Raw genomic sequence first — 21,747 nt, 5'->3', positions numbered from 1 at the left:
GTGCTGCGTGTGTGTGTGTCAGGTGCTGTGTGTGTGTGTCAGGTGCTGCGTGCCGTGTGCGTGTGTCAGGTGCGTGAGTGTGCGTGTGTCAGGTGCGTGAGTGTGTGTGTGTCAGGTGCGTGAGTGTGTGTGTGTGTGTCAGGTGCGTGAGTGTGTGTGTCAGGTGCGTGAGTGTGTGTGTGTCAGGCGCTGCGTGTCTGTGTGTGTCAGGCGCTGCGTGTCTGTGTGTGTCAGGCGCTGCGTGTGAGTGTGTGCGTGTGTGTCAGGTCCGTGTGAGTGTCAGGTGCTGCGTCTGTGTGTGTGTGTCAGGTGCTGCGTGTGTGCGTGTGTGTCAGGCGCTGCGTGTGCGTGTGTCAGGCGCTGCAGGGAGGGCGGGGGGGACGGACACACAGCAGGGAGGGCGGGGGGAGAACGGACACACAGCAGAGAGGAGGAGGGGGGGTGGACGGACACAGCGGGAGGAGGGGGGGTGGCCGGACACAGCGGGAGGAGGGGGGGTGGCCGGACACAGCGGGAGGAGGGGGGGGTGGCCGGACACAGCGGGAGGGGGGGTGGCCGGACACAGCGGGAGGGGGGGTGGACGGACACAGCGGGAGGGGGGGGTGGCCGGACACAGCGGGAGGGGGGGTGGCCGGACACAGCGGAAGGAGGGGAGGGTGGCCGGACACAGCGGGAGGAGGGGAGGGTGGCCGGACACAGCGGGAGGGGGGGGGGGTGGCCAGACACAGCGGGAGTGGGGGGGGGTGGCCGGTCACAGCGGGAGGGGGGGGTGGCCGGACACAGCGGGAGGTAGGGGGTGGACGGACACAGTGAGAGGGGGGGGGTGGCCGGACACAGCGGGAGGGGGGGTGGCCGGACACAGCGGGAGGAGGGGAGGGTGGCCGGACACAGCGGGAGGAGGGGAGGGTGGCCGGACACACAGCAGGGAGGGCGCGGGGGGAACACACTGCAGGGAGGAGGGGGGGGACACACAGCAGGGAGGGCAAGGGGGGGGGCGACGGACACACAGCAGGGGGGGGAGACGGACACACAGCAGGGAGGGCGAGAGGGGGAAGGGGGGGTGACTGGTGACCATAGAGACCTTGATAAATACCGCATACTGCAGGGAGGGAGGGCCGGACACAGCGGGAGGAGGAGGAGGGAGGAGTGGCCGGACACAGCTGCCCGAGACGCCTCCTACTGCCAGCCGCACCACAGACGCGGGGAGGAGACGTAGGCAGCCACCAGGGAAGGTCCGGCGGGCGGCCGGGCACACAGCGGGCAAGCGGGCGGGCGAGCGGGCGGGCGGGCGGGCGGGAGGGGAGGGTGGCCGGGCGGGCGAGAGGGGAGGGTGGCCGGACACGCGGGGGAGAAGTGGAAGCTGGGTACACAGCGGTGGGCTGCCTGACAGAACTCACCCAGTGCTACGCAGCTCCGGCGATCTCCTCCCGCTTCATGGACCTCAATGAACTCACACGCCGGGAACCGCTGGCTGTCCTCCTGCAGCTCCACGTGACTCCTTCCCGCTCTGTCTCCTCGTGCCCAACTGCCAGAGCTACTCTCTGTACACCCCCTGCTGGCGGTCACTGCGCAGGCGCAATAAATTGAAATGCCCTATCTCTATAATGGGGCATATTTCTCTTAATTAAAAAAACCCTATAACTTTCTGAAAAACCACAACCCCAAAAGGCACTACACTGGGGCATACTCTATCTAGTAAAACAAACCCCAAGTCTTAATTCGTCCTCTATCCTGAGTTATGCCTTCCCAAAAAAATCTTCATTCACTCTATAGGAAAACGTTGTCAAAAAGCCACAGAGGGAGTGGCAGAAAAAAACTGACAGTTGGAACTTTAGCTTACTCCCAATTCCTCATTTTTTATTATTTTGCCCTGAAATTTGGCCTGCAGCAGCGGGTGACGATTCTACGCGTCCATGCCAAATTTCAGCTCAGTACGTCCTATCAGTTTTGAGGTGTAGCCCCTCAAAAACCATGCCCCCATCTCAGAAGTTCCCTATGGGAGAATTCCGTTTGTTCGATTCAGCCTTAATATAAGGGCACGACCGTGCCCTTATAATTGACAGTATTGTTTTCTTTCAAAAATCCACTTAATTTTCTTTACCCGATTATTAAAATGGTAATTGACAAAAAACAAACTACATTGTCACCAGAAGAGCAATACAAAATGTACAAGTGATATATTAAAATCATCTTTCCAGCTTGAATTTCAATGATGCATTGGGGCAACGATTTTGTGAGAAACATCTTCACCCTTAAATAAAGATTTTCTTAATTCCTTACCTGTGTGCTAATTAGATATCACCTTGTTTTCACATTAAACAGACTTCCACATGAGAAAACAGCAAAGATGCAGTGGCGTTAATGTTTCCTGGTGTCAACCTGTATTATTTCCGTAGACATTGAAATGAGGATGCATCTTGCTGCCTTTCCAATGAAGCAAGTTTAATTTAGTAATAGGTGAAAAACCATCCCTACAAAGATGTTAATCAGATACTTGGCTTTGTGGACACTTTTCAGAGAACAAATTTGTTATCATAAAAATAAAGCCAGAAAATGAAGAGCTGTTTAATCACTCAATTGGATTTTTCTGCCAGCATATTTCTTTTTCTCTGCAACCCACTGCTAAATTGTGCTTCCTAGCTGTTTTTATAAAATCACTGAATCAAATCTAACTCTGATTACATCAGAGAAGGCCAGGTACCCTACACCATAACAGGGGTTTTCGAAATTTTGACTTGTCTACTTAAAGATCAAAAAAATCTGATAACAAGGTCAATTACGTCCCTGGGTGGGATTGAACCACCAACCTTTTGGTTAATAGCCGTACACACTAAGTGATTGCGCCACAGCGACACTTTGCAAAAGTACATACTGACAAAGGCTAATAAGCATTCATCTAGAACGTTTCCTATAAAAACTTTAAATAGTCAATAATCTGGAGAGTTTTTGTAAGATGTTTCTTCCATCAACCAATGAAGAAACACATTGGTACTTTCCCATGATGAGTGAGTGCTTCAGGATCTCTTGCACTTACATGTGCAGCAGAGTACTGTAATGGAAGCATGCTGGGTCCATAACCCAGAGGTAGGCAGATTGAAACTATCCTCTGCTATATGCATTTTTTTTTGTTAATTAAAGTAATCCAAAACTGGGATTGATATTTTTGCTCTTTTATTTTTACTTAAAGTACAATAACTTTTACCATTTTAATTTGTTTTAATAGTATATTGACAGTATTGTTTTCTTTCAAAAATCCAATTAATTTTCTTTACCCGATTATTAAAATGGTAATTGACAAAAACAAACTACATTGTCACCAGAAGAGCAATACAAAATGTACAAGTGATATATTAAAATCATCTTTCCAGCTTAAATTTCAATGATGCATTGGGGCAACGATTTTGTGAGAAACATCTTCACCCTTAAATAAAGATTTTCTTAATTCCTTACCTGTGTGCTAATTAGATATCACCTTGTTTTCACATTAAACAGACTTCCACATGAGAAAACAGCAAAGATGCAGTGGCGTTAATGTTTCCTGGTGTCAACCTGTATTATTTCCGTAGATATTGAAATGAGGATGCATCTTGCTGCCTTTCCAATGAAGCAAGTTTAATTTAGTAATAGGTGAAAAACCATCCCTACAAAGATGTTAATCAGATACTTGGCTTTGTGGACACTTTTCAGAGAACAAATTTGTTATCATAAAAATAAAGCCAGAAAATGAAGAGCTGTTTAATCACTCAATTGGATTTTTCTGCCAGCATTTTTCTTTTTCTCTGCAACCCACTGCTAAATTGTGCTTCCTAGCTGTTTTTTTTATAAAATCACTTAATCAAATCTAACTACATCAGAGAAGGCCAGGTACCCTACACCATAAGAGGGGGTTTGCAATTTTGACTTGTCTACTTAAATATCACCAAAATCTGATCACAAGGTCAATTACGTCCCTGGGTGGGATTGAACCACCAACCTTTTGATTAATAGCTGAACACACTAACCGATTGCGCCACAGAGACACTTTGCAAAAAGTACATACTGACAAAGACTAATAAGCATTCATCTAGAACGTTTCCTAGAAAAACTTTAAAAAGTCAATAATCTGGAGAGTTTTTGTAAGATGTTTCTTCCAGCAACCAATGAAGAAACACATTGGTACTTTCGCATGATGAGTGAGTGCTTCAGGATCTCTTGCACTTACATGTGCAGCAGAGTACTGCAATGGAAGCATGCTGGGCCTATAACCCAGAGGTAGGCAGATTGAAACTATCCTTTGCTATATGCATTTTTTTTGTTCATTAAAGTAATCCAAAACTGGGATTGATATTTTAGCTTTTATTTTTACTTAAAGTACAATAACTTTTACCATTTTAATTTGTTTTAATAGTATATTGACAGTATTGTTTTCTTTCAAAAATCAACTTAATTTTCTTTACCCTATTATTAAAATGGTAATTGACAAAAACAAACTACATTGTCACCAGAAGAGCAATACAAAATGTACAAGTGATATATTAAAATCATCTTTCCAGCTTGAATTTCAATGATGCATTGGGGCAACGATTTTGTGAGAAACATCTTCACCCTTAAATAAAGATTTTCTTAATTCCTTACCTGTGTGCTAATTAGATATCACCTTGTTTTCACATTAAACAGACTTCCACATGAGAAAGCAGCAAGGATGCAGTAGCGTTAATGTTTCCTGGTGTCAACCTGTATTATTTCAGTAGATATTGAAATGAGGATGCATCTTGCTGCCTTTCCAATGAAGCAAGTTTAATTTAGTAATAGGTGAAAAACCATCCCTACAAATATGTTAATCAGATACTTGGCTTTGTGGACTCTTTTCAGAGAACAAATTAGTTAGCATAAAAATAAAGCCAGAAAATGAAGAGCTGTTTAATCACTCAATTGGATTTTTCTGCCAGCATATTTCTTTTTCTCTGCAACCCACTGCTAAATTGTGCTTCCTAGCTGTTTTTATAAAATCACTGAATCAAATCTAACTCTGATTACATCAGAGAAGGCCAGGTACCCTACACCATAACAGGGGGTTTGAAATTTTGACTTGTCTACTTAAAGATCACCAAAATCTGATAACAAGGTCAATTAAGTCCCTGGGTGGGATTGAACCACCAACCTTTTGGTTAATAGCCTTACACACTAACTGATTGCGCCACCGCGACACTTTGCAAAAGTATATACTGACAAAGGCTAATAAGCATTCATCTAGAACGATTCCTAGAAACATTTTAAAAAGTCAATAATGTGGAGAGTTTTTGTAAGATGTTTCTTCCATCAACCAATGAAGAAACACATTGGTACTTTCCCATGATGAGTGAGTGCTTCAGGATCTCTTGCACTTACATGTGCAGCAGAGTACTGTAATGGAAGCATGCTGGGTCCATAACCCAGAGGTAGGCAGATTGAAACTATCCTCTGCTATATGCATTTTTTTTGTTAATTAAAGTAATCCAAAACTGGGATTGATATTTTTGCTCTTTTATTTTTACTTAAAGTACAATAACTTTTACCATTTTAATTTGTTTTAATAGTATATTGACAGTATTGTTTTCTTTCAAAAATCCAATTAATTTTCTTTACCCGATTATTAAAATGGTAATTGACAAAAACAAACTACATTGTCACCAGAAGAGCAATACAAAATGTACAAGTGATATATTAAAATCATCTTTCCAGCTTGAATTTCAATGATGCATTGGGGCAACGATTTTGTGAGAAACATCTTCACCCTTAAATAAAGATTTTCTTAATTCCTTACCTGTGTGCTAATTAGATATCACCTTGTTTTCACATTAAACAGACTTCCACATGAGAAAACAGCAAAGATGCAGTGGCGTTAATGTTTCCTGGTGTCAACCTGTATTATTTCCGTAGATATTGAAATGAGGATGCATCTTGCTGCCTTTCCAATGAAGCAAGTTTAATTTAGTAATAGGTGAAAAACCATCCCTACAAAGATGTTAATCAGATACTTGGCTTTGTGGACACTTTTCAGAGTACAAATTTGTTATCATAAAAATAAAGCCAGAAAATGAAGAGCTGTTTAATCACTCAATTGGATTTTTCTGCCAGCATTTTTCTTTTTCTCTGCAACCCACTGCTAAATTGTGCTTCCTAGCTGATTTTTTATAAAATCACTTAATCAAATCTAACTCTGATTACATCAGAGAAGGCCAGGTACCCTACACCATAAGAGGGGGTTTGCAATTTTGACTTGTCTACTTAAATATCACCAAAATCTGATCACAAGGTCAATTACGTCCCTGGGTGGGATTGAACCACCAACGTTTTGATTAATAGCTGAACACACTAACCGATTGCGCCACAGAGACACTTTGCAAAAAGTCCATACTGACAAAGACTAATAAGCATTCATCTAGAACGTTTCCTAGAAAAACTTTAAAAAGTCAATAATCTGGAGAGTTTTTGTAAGATGTTTCTTCCAGCAACCAATGAAGAAACACATTGGTACTTTTGCATGATGAGTGAGTGCTTCAGGATCTCTTGCACTTACATGTGCAGCAGAGTACTGCAATGGAAGCATGCTGGGCCCATAACCCAGAGGTAGGCAGATTGAAACTATCCTTTGCTATATGCATTTTTTTTTTGTTCATTAAAGTAATCCAAAACTGGGATTGATATTTTAGCTTTTATTTTTACTTAAAGTACAATAACTTTTACCATTTTAATTTGTTTTAATAGTATATTGACAGTATTGTTTTCTTTCAAAAATCCACTTAATTTTCTTTACCCTATTATTAAAATGGTAATTGACAAAAACAAACTACATTGTCACCAGAAGAGCAATACAAAATGTACAAGTGATATATTAAAATCATCTTTCCAGCTTGAATTTCAATGATGCATTGGGGCAACGATTTTGTGAGAAACATCTTCACCCTTAAATAAAGATTTTCTTAATTCCTTACCTGTGTGCTAATTAGATATCACCTTGTTTTCACATTAAACAGACTTCCACATGAGAAAACAGCAAAGATGCAGTGGCGTTAATGTTTCCTGGTGTCAACCTGTATTATTTCCGTAGATATTGAAATGAGGATGCATCTTGCTGCCTTTCCAATGAAGCAAGTTTAATTTAGTAATAGGTGAAAAAACATCCCTACAAAGATGTTAATCAGATACTTGGCTTTGTGGACACTTTTCAGAGAACAAATTTGTTATCATAAAAATAAAGCCAGAAAATGAAGAGCTGTTTAATCACTCAATTGGATTTTTCTGCCAGCATTTTTCTTTTTCTCTGCAACCCACTGCTAAATTGTGCTTCCTAGCTGTTTTTTTATAAAATCACTTAATCAAATCTGATTACATCAGAGAAGGCCAGGTACCCTACACCATAAGAGGGGGTTTGCAATTTTGACTTGTCTACTTAAATATCACCAAAATCTGATTACAAGGTCAATTACGTCCCTGGGTGGGATTGAACCACCAACCTTTTGATTAATAGCTGAACACACTATCCGATTGCGCCACAGAGACACTTTGCGAAAAGTCCATACTGACAAAGATTAATAAGCATTCATCTAGAACGTTTCCTAGAAAAACTTTAAAAAGTCAATAATCTGGAGAGTTTTTGTAAGATGTTTCTTCCAGCAACCAATGAAGAAACACATTGGTACTTTCGCATGATGAGTGAGTGCTTCAGGATCTCTTGCACTTACATGTGCAGCAGAGTACTGCAATGGAAGCATGCTGGGCCCATAACCCAGAGGTAGGCAGATTGAAACTATCCTTTGCTATATGCATTTTTTTTTTGTTCATTAAAGTAATCCAAAACTGGGGTTGATATTTTAGCTTTTATTTTTACTTAAAGTACAATAACTTTTACCATTTTAATTTGTTTTAGTGCAAATGGCATATCAGCAGTCAGCACTAACTGGTGACATGCCATTTGTACAAGTAAGCCATGTGTGACTAATATATAAACATACTTTATTAAATAACACCTCAAACTATCATACCCAGGATTCAAACCTATAACCTGTTGAATTCTAATCAAACACCCTACCCATGGAGCTACTTGATCCTGCATCTTTTCTAACCTCCAAAAACAGATTCAGTTGCATTTTCCAGCGTGTTTTGTTTGCGCCTTTGCAAATGTCTTACATCGACAAACTTATTTAGTACTATTTTGCAAATAGGGTTACATTGTCGCAACATTGTGTTCCCTAATTGCTTGATTTTTTAAATGCAACAATGCAGACACCTGATAATTGCTCTGTGGAGTCTTATTTTGTGTTTTGTGTTTAGTCTTTAGATCTGAATTTGAATGTACTTGTGAACTAACTTAATTTCCTACTTCTAAATTCATTCCTAAATTCACTACTTACATGAATCCTGTAGTTGGGCATTTTGGGACTTCGATTGTGGGCATTGTTTTGTGTCCAGACCAGCAGCAGGTGGTGTGCATTTGCTGGAAAGGCATCGAAGACCTCCGATATGCTGCATCTCCTGATGTGTGTCTCCCTCAAGTGGCTGTCAGCAAATGCCTGCTAGACACCCCATTCCAAGCTGATTGTGACATCATGGAACATGCATCATAGAACAGGCATGCTAAAACATGGGTCTTCAACCTGCGACCCTCCAGCTGCTGTGGAACTACACATCCCAGCATGCCCTGCCTCAGTTTTAGCATACCTTAATAGCAAAACTGTGGCAGGGCATGCTGGGATGTGTAGTTTCACAGCAGCTGGAGGGCCACAGGATGAAGACCCATGTGCTAGAGCCAAGCCGCAGGTACATTGAATGCTAGCAAGCTGAATATTTAAATCCTTTTTGTTCCGCAGCATTCCAATGCGGAAGATTCCATGGAACCAGAGATCCTTCCATTGAGAAGGACATGCTGCCTGGATGACTACACTGTGCAAATTAAATCACGGAGCCAGTTGGCTTGTGGGTGGCTCTGGTGACTGGGTGGTTGGGTGGGTGGTGTGTCGGAAGTGGAGCGCATGCAAATGATTGTGTATCATCCAGCTAGTGAGAGAGAAAACTCATGCAGGAGTGTGCCTGCTTGTCAGTGGGTTATGCACCTTGCCAGACGTTAAATCTACATAGAGCAGCTGGAGGGGACAAGAGCAGGTTTGCAAAATATAGATAGAAGAGCATATATGCTGGCGCATTCTCCATGATTGTGTCAGCTTATGTTTTGGTGCACTGCACTTTCCTCCACTAAGTTTTAGCCATTTTTGTTAAGCTCAAGTGTAGTTGCTTCTCGGCCTTTTGGCTGTGATCTTGTATCGTGGTTGAAGGGTCTGCTGGAGGGAGGGATTGTTTTCTTCATTGGCGAAAGACCAAAGATATTCCAGGATGGAAGGCTTGGGAACACTATCTGTTTTTCAGTTGTGGAAGAGCACAGAGGTCGGATTGGACTACATTCTATAGTAAAGGATATCTTTCTATTTATTGACCCTCCCCTTATATGTGTCTGTGTTACAATAAAGCTTCGGTTTTGTGAATCCCTCACCCTCTTACACTCCACACCCATAGCCTTATTAACTGTTGTATTATTGTATAGTTTAAATGTATAGTGCAGTTCATGATTTATAGTGTAGACTGGCCTGTGCTGTAGTTCTTGAACTGTACTATACCGTCAGCATTTGTATTGTGTTTTGGCTGTGCTGCAACACTGTATTTATGTGTGCAATGTTTATGTATGTTTTTTTTTATGTCAATAAAGACTGCTTTTTCAAGCCAATATCTGAAAACAATCAATGTTTATCTTTGATGGCAATAAAAGTGGTATGATATTTGATGCTTTTGAAATCCAATATCTGATATGTCCCCTATCTGGGAACCATATATTAAATGGCTTTTCAGAAAAGGGAGATGGAGAAGAGCTTTCAGTACTTGTAGGACCGATGCACATAAAGAAGCAAAAAAACATACATAAACATTACACACATAAGTACCGCGTTGCGGCACAGCCAAAACACAATAGAAATGCTGATGGTATAGTACAGTTCAAGAACTACAGCACAGGCCAGCCTACACTATAAATCATGAACTGCACTATACATTTAAACTGTACAATAATACAACAGTTAATAAGGCTATGGGTGTGGAGTGTAAGAGGGTGAGGGAATCACAAGCCCGAAGCTTTATTGAAAGACTGACACATATAAGGGGAGGATTAATAAATAGAAAGACATCCTTTACTATAGAATGTAGTCCAATCCGGTCTTTCAACTCTTCCACAATTGAAAAACGGATAGTGTTCCCAAGCCTTCCATCCTGGAATATCTTTGGTCTTTCGCCAATGAAGAAAGCAATCCCTCCCTCCAGCAGACCCTTCAACCACAATACAAGATCACAGCCAAAAGGCCGAGAAGCAACTACACTTGAGCTTAACAAAAATGGCTAAAACTTAGTGGAGGAAAGTGCAGTGCACCAAAACATAAGCTGACACAATCATGGAGAAAGCGCCAGCATATATGCTCTTCTATCTATATTTTGCAAACATGCTCTTGTCCCCTCCAGCTGCTCTATGTAGATTTAACGTCTGGCAAGGAGCATAACCCACTGACAAGCAGGCACACTCCTGCATGAGTTTTCACTCTCACTAGCTGGATGATACACAATCATTTGCATGTGCTCCACCTCCGACACACCACCCACCCAACCACCCAGTCACCAGAGCCACCCACAAACCAACTGGCTCCGTGATTTAATTTGCACAGTGTAGTCATCCAGGCAGCATGTCCTTCTCAATGGAAGGATCTCTGGTTCCATGGAATCTTCCGCATTGGAATGCTGCGGAACAAAAAGGATTTAAATATTCAGCTTGCTAGCATTCAATGTACCTGCGGCTTGGCTCTAGCACATGGGTCTTCATCCTGTGGCCCTCCAGCTGCTGTGAAACTACACATCCCAGCATGCCCTGCCACAGTTTTGCTATAAGGTATGCTAAAACTGAGGCAGGGCATGCTGGGATGTGTAGTTCCACAGCAGCTGGAGGGTCGCAGGTTGAAGACCCATGTTTTAGCATGCCTGTTCTATGATGCATGGTTCCGTGATGTCACAATCAGCTTGGAATGGGGTGTCTAGCAGGCATTTGCTGACAGCCACTTAAGGGAGACACACATCAGGAGATGCAGCATATCGGAGGTCTTCGATGCCTTTTCCAGCAAATGCACACCACCTGCTGCTGGTCTGGACACAAAACAATGCCCACAATCGAAGTCCCAAAATGCCCAACTACAGGATTCATGTAAGTAGTGAATTTAGGAATGAATTTAGAAGTAGGAAATTAAGTTAGTTCACAAGTACATTCAAATTCAGATCTAAAGTCTAGGTAGGCCTCACGTCCTGGCAGCCGCCAGCATTTAAAAATGCCTTGATTAGAGGTACGGAATTAAATGTAGATAAGAAGTAGACACAAAATAAGACTCCGCAGAGCAGTTATCAGGTGTTTTTATCAATTGTTGCATTTAAAAAAATCAAGCAATTAGGGAACACAATGTTGCAACAATGTAACCCTATTTGCAAAATAGTACTAAATAAGTTTGTCGATGTAAGACATTTGCAAAGGCGCATCCAAAACACGCTGGAAAATGCTACTGAATCTGTTTTTGGAGGCTAGAATAGGAAATGTGCATCGGTCCTACAAGTACTGAAAGCTCTTCTCCCATCTCCCTTTTCTGAAAAGCCATTTAATATATGGTTCCCAGATAGGGGGACATATCAGATATTGCCTTTCAAAAGCAGCAAATATCATACCACTTCTATTGCCATCAAAGATAAACATTGATTGTTTTCAGATATTGGATTGAAAAAGCAGTCTTTATTGACATAAAGAAGCAAAAAAACATACATAAACATTACACACATAAGTACTGTGTTGCAGCACAGCCAAAACACAATACAAATGCTGTCGGTATAGTACAGTTCAAGAACTACAGCACAGGTCAGCCTACACTATAAATCATGAACTGCACTATACATTTAAACAATACAATAGTTAATAAGGCTATGGGTGTGGAGTGTAAGAGGGTGACGGAATCACAAGCCAAAGCTTTATTGAAAGACAGACACATATAAAGGGAGGATTAATAAATACAAAGATACCCTTTACTATAGAATGTAGTCCAATCCGGTCTTTCAACTCTTCCACAACTGAAAAACGATATGTGTTCCCAAGCCTTCCATCCTGGAATATCTTCAGTCTCTCGCCAATGAAGAAAACAATCCCTCCAGCAGACTCTTTCAACCACAATACAATATCACAGCCAAAAGAGCGAGAAGCACTACACTTGCGTTTAAACAAAATGGCTAAAACTTAGTGAAAGTGCAGTGCACCAAAACATAAGCTGACACAATCATGGAGAATGCGCCAGCATATATGCTCTTCTGTCTATATTTCCAAACCTGCTCTTGTCCCCTCCAGTTGCTCCATGTAGATTTGACGTCTGGCAAGGTGCATAACTCACTGACAAGCAGGCACACTCCTGCATGAGTTTTCTCTCTCACTAGCTGGATGATACACATTCATTTGCATGTGCTCCACCTCCGACACACCGCCCACCCAACCACCCAGTCACCAGAGCCACCCACAAGCCAACTGGCTCCGTGATTTAATTTGCACAGTGCAGTCATCCAGGCAGCATGTCCTTCTCAATGGAATAATCTCTGGTTCCATGGAATCTTCCGCATTGGAATGCTGCGGAAACAAAAAGGATTTAAACATTCAGCTTGCTAGCATTCAATGTACCTGCGGTTTGGTTCTAGCACATGGGTCTTCATCCTGTTGCCCTCCAGCTGCTGTGAAACTACACATCCCAGCATGCCCTGCTACAGTTTTGCTTTTAAGGTATGCTAAACTGAGGCAGGGCATGCTGGGATATGTAGTTCCACAGCAGCTGGAGGGTCGCAGGTTGAAGACCCATGTTCTAGCATGCCTGTTCTATGATGCATGTTCCGTGATGTCACAATCAGCTTGGAATGGGGTGTCTAGCATGCATTTGCCTGACAGCCACTTGAGGCAGACACACATCAGGAGATGCAGCATATCGGAGGTCTTCGATGCCTTTCCAGCAAATGCACACCACCAGCTGCTGGTCTGGACACAAAACAATGCCCACAATTGAAGGCTCAAAATGCCCACTACAGGATTAATGTAAGTAGTGAATTTAGGAATGAATTAGAAGTAGGAAATTAAGTTAGTTCACAAGTACATTCAAATTCAGATCTAAGACTAGGTAGGCCTCACGTCCTGGCAGCACCCAGCATTAAAAATGCCTTGATTATAGGTAGGGAATTAAATGTAGATAAGAAGTAGACCACAAAAGAAGACTCCACAGAGCAATTATCAGGTGTCTTTATCAATTTTTGCATTTAAAAAATCAAGCAATAGGGAACACAATGTTGCGACAATGTAACCCTATTGCAAAATAGTACTAAATAAGTTTGTCGATGTAAGACATTTGCAAAGGCGCAAACAAAACACGCTGGAAAATGCAACTGATCTGTTTTTGGAGGTTAGAATAGATGCAGGATCAAGTAGCTCAATGGGTAGGGTGTTTGATAGAATTTAACAGGTTATAGGTTGAATCCTGGGTATGATAGTTGAGGTGTTATTTAATAAAGTATGTTTATATATTAGTCACACATGGCTTACTTGTACAAATGGCATGTCCACCAGTTAGTGCTGACTGCTGATATGCCATTTACACAAACATGCCATGTGTGACTGTATATGCATTTAAGGAGGGCACCCCTGCAAAACCACAAACCATTGATTGTCAAGTATACTAGATATATCTTCATATCTCATGTGCTTTCTCTGAGACCAATCTTGTTATGGCCCCCTTCCCCACAAGGCATGCGCCTTTTGTCCATATTGCAAAATGGGGGGGAGGGCATATAATTCTCTGTCACAGGGCACCAAAAAGTCTAGTTATGGCTCTGGTATGCATTATGTAATCTGGCAGACCATCTCTCCAACACTGGCTGGTTGGAATAGAAATCCGGTTATCTATGTGAGCAAATGACCATCAACGATTTACTCTCAAACACTAAAAAATGGACAAAAATGGTCCCCTAAACAAATTGGTTAAATTTTGGGTTTAACCAATTTGTGTAATGACCATTTTTGACCACTTTTCTAGTGTTTGGGAGCAAATGGTTAATTGACATTTGCTCCTATACATTACCAGATTTTCATTCCATCCATCCAGACTGGATAGATAGCCTGACAGATAATTGTGTAGTGTACGCCCAGGATAACTGTTAGTCCATGCTTTATTTTATGGCGGACATAAATGGGTGGACAGATCCAGGGCAAGCACTGCCCACTCATGCATAGTTGTCAACTGATGTGAAGTTCCAGGGGGCAATCTCAGTTATAAAGAGAAGTATCTGGAAATTGTCCCTAGTTAAAAAAAAAAAAATTGATCAACTCCATTTATTTAGTATAATATCCCAGGTGATAGGATGCCGGCAGTCAGAACAACATACTTTATTAAATAACACATCTCAAACTACCATACCCAGGATTCAAACCTATAACCTGTTGAATTCTAATCAAACACCCTACCTATTGAGCTATTTGATCCTGCATAAAAATTGTGAACATTATATGAAGCTATTGGTACTTTGCAAAAAAAAAGAATCAGCATTACAACGCAGCAGATCCATGCAGTTTGCAGCCACACACTACATGTATCTGCTCAGCCACAATGCTGATTATTTCTTCACAAAGTACAAGGTGAGCTCCAAACAGAATTCTCTAGCTTAGAATTATACCTTTCTTTGCCAAACCTAGAAGTCGGGCCCCCCACCCTGGGATCCCCCAGAGGGAGGCCTGCACCGTCATGCGGCAGGCTTGTCCGTTTTGGAAGCAGGCTGATGGGCAGCCCAGGATTGCTTCAGTCTGGGCTTGGCAGGTCTGGAAACATGAGCTTGCTTTGGGTATGCCTGACCTTGGGTACGCTTTACCTGGAGGATGAAAGGGCCAAGAAAAGTACTTTTAGCCTTCTGCGTGGTAGGAGTCATACTAGGTAGGCAAGCTGTTTTAGCAGTAGCCAGATCAGCTACAATCTTATTGAGGTCTTCTCCAAAAGGAGATTCAACTGAGGCAGCACAAGGGAACTCTCATCTGGGGACAACAACTGCAGGGAGAACACATATTTTCAGATGAACATGGTAGGGCAGAAGGCTGCCTAATACTGAAGCACCCCCAAACAACAAATCAAATGCAACTTACTTGACAGAGATGTGCCTGAGCAACGGCCCTCCCCAGCCCTATCCCAAATCATACTTATTTTGCATAGGAGATACCATGGTCATGAAGATTGTTCTCCCAGGGTTAGGTTCATTCATTGCATTCTGGGTATGCTGACCCCTGTGATTTCCCCAAATGTGGGAAACTCGACTGCATTATTTGTGGTAGTGGGGGACTGTGTTTGTGCTTTCCTCTGGTCAGCTCTGGTAAAATTCAGATTTCTTTGTCTCAGATCTTCCTCTAGCCTTGTTCTTCTTTCGAGAGTTCCCTTGTGCTGCCTCAGTTGGATCTCCTTCACTTGACAGGGGGGTGCCCGAGCAGCGACCCTCCCCAGCTCTAGCCCAACTCCTACTTACCTGCCAGGTGAGATACTATGATCATGAAGTTGCTTCTCCCAGGGCAAGGCTCACCCATTGCACTCTGGGTGTGCTGCCCCTGCGATTTCCCCAAATGTGGGAAACTTGACTGCATAATTTGAGTTTTCCCTGGTCGGCTCTCATGTAATTCAGATCTCTTTGTCTCAGGTCTCTCTCCAGCCTAGTTTGCTGTCTGGTTCCACTTCTTTTTTCTTGAGCCCCTCCCTTCTATACCCTTGTGCACTATCCTGACTTCTCCTCCCGTCTGCTTACTTTGTGCCTCCCAATGCACAATGCAAACTGCGGGTAGTGCTGCAGGGCCCACACCCTTTTACTTGCTTTACAGAGCAGCTCTGGAGCTGTTACAGTGCCCAGCTGCTGCAAGAAATCAGCTTGAATGCTTCAGGGGCTGGTGAATGGCCAACATGAGCCCCACACCGAAGGAGGGTGGGGGTGCTTAATGCGAACTTGGGGTCATCCAAGCACCACAAAAGGCCTCCATGCCCTGCACGCTCCTTTTCTCTTTTCATATGCAGACGAGGGTTGAAGCCAACTTTGACCCACTGCTTGGATGACATCACCATATTCAAATCCATCTGCTGCAGGCCATCCCCCAGGAATGCTTGCACTAGTTGTTGCATTTGGTTTGTTGTTTGGGGGTGCTTCAGTATTAGGCAGCCTTCTGCCACCCCATGTTCATCTGAAAATATGTGTTCTCCCTGCAGTTGTTGTCCCCAGATGAGAGTTCCCTTGTGCTGCCTCAGTTGAATCTCCTTTACTTGACAGAGATGTGCCTGAGCAGCGGCCCTCCCCTGCCCTATCCCAAATCATACTTATTTTGCATAGGAGATACTATTGTCATGAAGATTGTTTTCCCAGGGTGAGGTTCATTCATTGCATTCTGGGTATGCTGACCCCTGTGATTTCCCCAAATGTGGGAAACTCGACTGCATTATTTGTGGTAGTGGTGGACTGTGTTTGTGCTTTCCTCTGGTCAGCTCTGGTAAAGTCAGATTTCTTTGTCTCAGATCTTCCTCTAGCCTTGTTCTTCTTTTGAGAGTTCCCTTGTGCTGCCTCAGTTGGATCTCCTTCACTTGAAAGGTAGTGCCCGAGCAGCGACCCTCCCCAGCTCTAGCCCAACTCCTACTAACCTGCCAGGTGAGATACTATGATCATGAAGGTGCTTCTCCCAGGGCAAGGCTCACCCATTGCACTCTGGGTGTGCTGCCCCTTGCGATTTCCCCAAATGTGGGAAACTTGACTGCATAATTTGTGTTTCCCCTGGACGGCTCTCGTATAATTCAGATCTCTTTGTCTCAGGTCTCTCTCCAGCCTAGTATGCTGTCTGTTTCCACTTCTCTTTTCTTGAGCCCCTCCCTTCTATAACCTTGTGCACTATCCTGACTTCTCCTCCCGTCTGCTTACTTTGTGCCTTCCAATGCACAATGCAAACTACAGGTAGTGCTGCAGGGCCCACACCCTTTTACTTGCCTTACAGAGCAGCTCTGGAGCTGTTACAGTACCCAGCTGCTGCAAGAAATCAGCTTGAATGCTTCAGGGGCTGGGGCATGGCCAACATGAGCCCCACACTGAAGGAGGGTGGGGGTGTTTAATGCGAACTAGGGGTCATCCAAGCGTCGCAAAAGGCCGCCATGCCCTGCATATCCCTTTTCTCTTTTCATAAGCAGACGAGGGTTGAAGCCAACTTTGACCCACTGCTTGGATGACATCACTTGCTGCCTTTCCAATGAAGCAAGTTTAATTTAGTAATAGGTGAAAAACCATCCCTACAAAGGTGTTAATCAGATACTTGGCTTTGTGGACACTTTTCAGAGAACAAATTAGTTAGCATAAAAATAAAGCCAGAAAATGAAGAGCTGTTTAATCACTCAATTGGATTTTTCTGCAAGCGTATTTCTTTTTCTCTGCAACCCACTGCTAAGTTGTGCTTCCTAGCTGTTCTTTTATAAAATCACTTAATCAAATCTAACTCTGATTACATCAGAGTAGGCCAGGTACCCTACACCATAAGAGGGGGTTTGAAATTTTGACTTGTCTACTTAAAGATCACCAAAATCTGATGACATGGTCAATAACATCCCTGGGTGGGATTGAACCACCAACCCTTTGGTTAATAACCAAACACACTAACCGATTGCACCACCGAGACACTTTGCAAAAGTACATACTGACAAAGGCTAATAAGCATTCATCTAGAACGTTTCCTAGAAAACTTTAAAAAGTCAATAATCTGGAGAGTTTTTGTAAGATGTTTCTTCCATCAACCAATGAAGAAACGCATTGGTACTTTCCCATGATGAGTGAGTGCTTCAGGATCTCTTGCACTTACATGTGCAGCAGAGTACTGCAATGGAAGCATGCTGGGCCCCTTAACCCAGAGGTAGGCAGATTGAAACTATCCTCTGCTATATGCATTTTTTTTTGTTAATTAAAGTAATCCAAAACTGGGATTGATATTTTTGCTCTTTTATTTTTACTTAAAGTACAATAACTTTTACCATTTTAATTTGTTTTAATAGTATATTGACAGTATTGTTTTCTTTCAAAAATCCACTTAATTTTCTTTACCCTATTATTAAAATGGTAATTGACAAAAACAAACTACATTGTCACCAGAAGAGCAATACAAAATGTACAAGTGATATATTAAAATCATCTTTCCAGCTTGAATTTCAATGATGCATTGGGGCAACGATTTTGTGAGAAACATCTTCACCCTTAAATAAAGATTTTCTTAATTCCTTACCTGTGTGCTAATTAGATATCACCTTGTTTTCACATTAAACAGACTTCCACATGAGAAAGCAGCAAGGATGCAGTGGCGTTAATGTTTCCTGGTGTCAACCTGTATTATTTCAGGAGATATTGAAATGAGGATGCATCTTGCTGCCTTTCCAATGAAGCAAGTTTAATTTAGTAATAGGTGAAAAACCATCCCTACAAAGATGTTAATCAGATACTTGGCTTTGTGGACACTTTTCAGAGAACAAATTTGTTAGCATAAAAATAAAGCCAGAAAATGAAGAGCTGTTTAATCACTCAATTGGATTTTTTTGCCAGCATATTTCTTTTTCTCTGCAAACCACTGCTAAATTGTGCTTCCTAGCTGTTTTTATAAAATCACTGAATCAAATCTAACTCTGATTACATCAGAGAAGGCCAGGTACCCTACACCATAACAGGGGTTTTTGAAATTTTGACTTGTCTACTTAAAGATCACCAAAATCTGATAACAAGGTCAATTACATCCCTGGGTGGGATTGAACCACCAACCTTTTGGTTAATAGCCGTACACACTAACTGATTGCGCCACAGCGACACTTTGCAAAAGTATATACTGACAAAGGCTAATAAGCATTCATCTAGAACGTTTCCTTGAAAAACTTTAAATAGTCAATAATCTGGAGAGTTTTTGTAAGATGTTTCTTCCATCAACCAATGAAGAAACACATTGGTACTTTCCCATGATGAGTGAGTGCTTCAGGATCTCTTGCAGTTACATGTGCAGCAGAGTACTGTAATGGAAGCATGCTGGGTCCATAGCACAGAGGTAGGCAGATTGAAACTATCCTCTGCTATATGCGTTTTTTTTTTGTTAATTAAAGTAATCCAAAACTGGGATTGATATTTTTGCTTTTTTATTTTTACTTAAAGTACAATAACTTTTACCATTTTCATTTGTTTTAATAGTATATTGACAGTATTGTTTTCTTTCAAAAATCCACTTAATTTTCTTTACCCGATTATTAAAATGGTAATTGACAAAAACAAACTACATTGTCACCAGAAGAGCAATACAAAATGTACAAGTGATATATTAAAATCATCTTTCCAGCTTGAATTTCAATGATGCATTGGGGCAACGATTTTGTGAGAAACATCTTCACCCTTAAATAAAGATTTTCTTAATTCCTAACCTGTGTGCTAATTAGATATCACCTTGTTTTCACATTAAACAGACTTCCACATGAGAAAGCACAAAGGATGCAGTGGCGTTAATGTTTCCTGGTGTCAACCTGTATTATTTCAGTAGATATTGAAATGAGGATGCATCTTGCTGCCTTTCCAATGAAGCAAGTTTAATTTAGTAATAGGTTAAAAACCATCCCTACAAAGGTGTTAATCAGAAACTTGGCTTTGTGGACACTTTTCAGAGAACAAATTTGTTAGCATAAAAATAAAGCCAGAAAATGAAGAGCTGTTTAATCACTCAATTGGATTTTTTTGCCAGCATATTTCTTTTTCTCTGCAACCCACTGCTAAATTGTGCTTCCTAGCTGTTTTTATAAAATCACTGAATCAAATCTAACTCTGATTACATCAGAGTAGGCCAGGTACCCTACACCATAAGAGGGGGTTTGAAATTTTGACTTGTCTACATAAAGATCACCAAAATCTGATAACAAGGTCAATTACGTCCCTGGGTGGGATTGAACCACCAACCTTTTGGTTAATAGCCTTACACAGTAACTGATTGCGCCACAGCAACACTTTGTAAAAGTCCATACTGACAAAGGCTAATAAGCATTCATCTAGAACGATTCCTAGAAACATTTTAAAAAGTCAATAATGTGGAGAGTTTTTGTAAGATGTTTCTTCCATCAACCAATGAAGAAACACATTGGTACTTTCCCATGATGAGTGAGTGCTTCAGGATCTCTTGCACTTACATGTGCAGCAGAGTACTGTAATGGAAGCATGCTGGGTCCATAACCCAGAGGTAGGCAGATTGAAACTATCCTTTGCTATATGCATTTTTTTTTTTGTTCATTAAAGTAATCCAAAACTGGGATTGATATTTTAGCTTTTATTTTTACTTAAAGTACAATAACTTTTACCATTTTAATTTGTTTTAGTGCAAATGGCATATCAGCAGTCAGCACTAACTGGTGACATGCCATTTGTACAAGTAAGCAATGTGTGACTAATATATAAACATGCTTTATTAAATAACATCTCAAACTATCATACCCAGGATTCAAACCTATAACCTGTTGAATTCTAATCAAACACCCTACCCATGGAGCTACTTGATCCTGCATCTTTTCTAACCTCCAAAAACAGATTCAGTTGCATTTTCCAGCGTGTTTTGTTTGCGCCTTTGCAAATGTCTTACATCGACAAACTTATTTAGTACTATTTTGCAAATAGGGTTACATTGTCGCAACATTGTGTTCCCTAATTGCTTGATTTTTTAAATGCAACAATTGATAAAGACACCTGATAATTGCTCTGTGGAGTCTTATTTTGTGTTTTGTGTTTAGTCTTTAGATCTGAATTTGAATGTACTTGTGAACTAACTTAATTTCCTACTTCTAAATTCATTCCTAAATTCACTACTTACATGAATCCTGTAGTTGGGCATTTTGGGACTTCGATTGTGGGCATTGTTTTGTGTCCAGACCAGCAGCAGGTGGTGTGCATTTGCTGGAAAGGCATCGAAGACCTCCGATATGCTGCATCTCCTGATGTGTGTCTCCCTCAAGTGGCTGTCAGCAAATGCCTGCTAGACACCCCATTCCAAGCTGATTGTGACATCATGGAACATGCATCATAGAACAGGCATGCTAAAACATGGGTCTTCAACCTGCGACCCTCCAGCTGCTGTGGAACTACACATCCCAGCATGCCCTGCCTCAGTTTTAGCATACCTTAATAGCAAAACTGTGGCAGGGCATGCTGGGATGTGTAGTTTCACAGCAGCTGGAGGGCCACAGGATGAAGACCCATGTGCTAGAGCCAAGCCGCAGGTACATTGAATGCTAGCAAGCTGAATATTTAAATCCTTTTTGTTCCGCAGCATTCCAATGCGGAAGATTCCATGGAACCAGAGATCCTTCCATTGAGAAGGACATGCTGCCTGGATGACTACACTGTGCAAATTAAATCACGGAGCCAGTTGGCTTGTGGGTGGCTCTGGTGACTGGGTGGTTGGGTGGGTGGTGTGTCGGAAGTGGAGCGCATGCAAATGATTGTGTATCATCCAGCTAGTGAGAGAGAAAACTCATGCAGGAGTGTGCCTGCTTGTCAGTGGGTTATGCACCTTGCCAGACGTTAAATCTACATAGAGCAGCTGGAGGGGACAAGAGCAGGTTTGCAAAATATAGATAG

The 21,747-nt window shown here is 42.0% G+C and overlaps 4 non-coding genes across 4 annotated transcripts; all 4 read left to right on the top strand.

Moving 5' to 3' along the window:
- Positions 1 to 15,291: 15,291 nt before the first annotated feature.
- LOC135035173 (U1 spliceosomal RNA) lies at positions 15,292 to 15,455 on the top strand. Its single transcript, XR_010230245.1, has one exon. It is a non-coding gene; the product is annotated as a U1 spliceosomal RNA (small nuclear RNA).
- Positions 15,456 to 15,607: 152 nt separating this feature from the next.
- LOC135035114 (U1 spliceosomal RNA) lies at positions 15,608 to 15,770 on the top strand. The gene has a single exon (XR_010230195.1). It is a non-coding gene; the product is annotated as a U1 spliceosomal RNA (small nuclear RNA).
- A 674-nt stretch (positions 15,771 to 16,444) lies between these two features.
- Positions 16,445 to 16,608, top strand: LOC135035183 (U1 spliceosomal RNA). Its single transcript, XR_010230255.1, has one exon. It is a non-coding gene; the product is annotated as a U1 spliceosomal RNA (small nuclear RNA).
- A 150-nt stretch (positions 16,609 to 16,758) lies between these two features.
- LOC135035077 (U1 spliceosomal RNA) lies at positions 16,759 to 16,922 on the top strand. The gene has a single exon (XR_010230159.1). It is a non-coding gene; the product is annotated as a U1 spliceosomal RNA (small nuclear RNA).
- Positions 16,923 to 21,747: the final 4,825 nt, after the last annotated feature.

This window comes from Pseudophryne corroboree, unplaced genomic scaffold, assembly GCF_028390025.1.
Source record: "Pseudophryne corroboree isolate aPseCor3 unplaced genomic scaffold, aPseCor3.hap2 scaffold_595, whole genome shotgun sequence".
Taxonomy (NCBI): Eukaryota; Metazoa; Chordata; class Amphibia; order Anura; family Myobatrachidae; genus Pseudophryne; species Pseudophryne corroboree.
The sequence above is the reverse complement of the archived record's forward strand: the minus strand, read 5'-3'. Positions and strand labels throughout refer to the sequence as shown.